Source organism: Marmota marmota, unplaced genomic scaffold, assembly GCF_001458135.2.
Source record: "Marmota marmota marmota unplaced genomic scaffold, marMar, whole genome shotgun sequence".
Taxonomy (NCBI): domain Eukaryota; kingdom Metazoa; phylum Chordata; class Mammalia; order Rodentia; family Sciuridae; genus Marmota; species Marmota marmota.
Window position 1 is genome coordinate 16,321,251 of NW_026000240.1, and position 2,691 is coordinate 16,323,941.

The following is a 2,691-nucleotide window of genomic DNA, read 5'->3' on the forward strand; positions in this document are numbered from 1 at the left end:
TCTGCACAGGCTGTCTGAAGGCTGGAGAGTCGGGCAGCCAGCGACTTAACTCCATCTGAGTTGAAGGCTCAGGATGGGGTGGGGGTGGGGTGGTATAAGACCCAGTCTGTGTCCAAAAGACTGAAACCAGGAGCGCTGACCACTGATCAAGGGCAGGAGAAGGTGGAGCTCAGCTTTTCCTTTTTGTTCTGTTCAGATCTTGGTGGGTAAGATGAGGCCCACCCATGTCACAGACGGTCACCTGCTCTGCACACTGTGAGGTTTTGTTTTCCCAGCATTCTGAGCACCCCCTGGCCCCGGCAAGGTGACACAAATTTAGCCACCTCACAGGCCTATTCTATGTGTCCTGAAACTAACTCTTTCATTTGACTTTGTGTTCTCTATTTATTCATATTGATAACAATTCTTGGCCTCAGTGTTGAGGTTGCCGATTCCTACAACAAATCTCATCATACACTTCCATATACCTTATTGGTCTTATTCTCTGGAGAACCATAATATGCTCATGTTTAGGAAAATCTTTTACTAATATTATATATGCATATAAACACATGATATATAGTTTATAATTATGTATTATTATATATACATATATGATATATAATCCATAGTTATATATTATTAGTATATATTACTAATACATATTACTTTGGAAAAAATGCACATAAAAATATAAAAATATGGACAGAAACAACAGACAATATATTTGGAGCAGGGTAGTGAGGCAGAGAGAATGAGGTGGGAAGGTTACAAAAGGACTTAGCCTGTGTCTGTAGGTTCTTTTACCAGGAGGCTGGGGTAGGGGTGGGGGAGGAGAAGCCCCCGGTGGAGGTGGCTTTGAGAGCCTGGCGAGCCGGGACTGCTGCTCCAATCTCTGTTTGGCAGTGTCTTGGTGTTTCTGAGCCAGGGCAGACAGTGGGGAGGGGACAAGCATCTTGCCACCTTCTTTTCAACCATCGGGTTTGCTGCAGTTTGGTGCCAGCACATTCATGGGTCACCGCTTGTGTTTCTCAGTGCATTTCTACAGGCTTTGTGACCAGTGGCCATTCCTCCCAGGTTTGGGCTACTAATGACCAGTTCTGGTCTTCACCGCTGCAAGGCTCTGTCACTGCTGGGGGGCTTTTATTTTATTTCAACGCCTGTATGACTCATGCTGGGTTGGACACTGCTGTCCTGACAGATTATGGTGGTTTATAAAAGAACTTCCCTGGAGAAAAAGAAAAAAAAAAAAAAGGGAATCTTGGATTGAACATCCCTGGCTAGTCCACTTTAGTGCCTGTACCCTTCAGGGTCATTCACATTTGCTTTATGTATTATACTCAGGGATTTTAGTTGCCCACAGTGAGAGGAATAGGGAAAGGCACGTCCATCCATCTTCCTAGATGGAAGCTGGTTTCTTTTCTATATTGCATCTCTATTTGTTCCTATGAGTTTTTCATTTTTATTTTATGAGGTTTTTTTTCTTTTTTTTTGGTGGTGCTGGGTATTGAACCCAGCGAGGGCCTCGTGCATGCCAGGCAAGCACTCTACCAACTGCACTATATCCCAGCCTTATTTGACTTATCTTTAGGAAGAATCCCATGCTGGCAGCGCTCTGGATGGAATTCCTTTTACATTCCTGCAGTACTGCTGAGAGTTACCCACGTGGCCGTGTGTCCCTGTTGTGTTCCTCAGTTTTGACGGCTATGTCCACAGGCCCTGGCTTCATCCTCACTGTCCTGAGAATGGGGGTTGGGGCGTTTCCCAGCTGTCGCCATTGTGAGCGACGCTGGTGTGGACACGGGCGTTGCTTCCGTGAGGCACGTCCAGGAGTTCCTCGAGGTCCACCTGGAGAGGGCCGGCGGGCTGCAGGCTGTGTCTTCCACCATGGTGGATAAGGCTAGCTCTTTTCCACGGTGGTTGTGGTAGTGTATGTCCCCGTTAACAGGGTGGATCCTTCGTGACCCTCTCCAGACCACGGGCTAGGATGGCGGTGGGACTTTCCTCCTCTTTCTCCTTTCTCAGTCATTGGTGTCACTGTTGTGGGATGAGCAACATCGGAACACTGTCCTTCAGGTGTGGTCCAGTGCTGCATGAGGACACTTTGGTCAGCGCTGGACTGCGTATATGACGGAGGTTTCAAAGAACTGATGGCCTTAGCTGCCTCAGCAGTGCACACTATGATGTCCTTACCATGACAGCTGCCCAACAAGGCCCTTCTTAGGACCATCTCCCAGTCTTTAAGTGACTGGAGAGTATATTTAGAGTTTTGTTATTTTTTGCTTCTGACACAAGGGTCAATGTCATCCTCAATTTTCCATCTTGTTTCAAAGAACTCTTTTTTTTTTTTGAATCATTTTAATATTTAGTTTTTCTGTACTAATTTCTTTTTTTTATTCATAAGACCATTTATATTTTCTCTCTTCTTGTCTTGATTAATTTTGCCAAACTTTGTTCATTTTGTTAATTTTTCAAAATTGTTAATATTTGTTTTTTTTTTAATTTTTTATTGTGGGTTGTTCAAAACATTACAAATTTCTTGACATATCATATTCCACACTTTGATTCAAGTGGGTTATGAACTCCCACCTTCACCCCATACACAGATTGCAGAATCACATCAGTTACACATCCATTGATTTACATATTGCCATACTAGTGTCTGTTGTGCTCCGCTGCCTTTCCCATCCTCCACCCTCCCCCCCTTCCCCA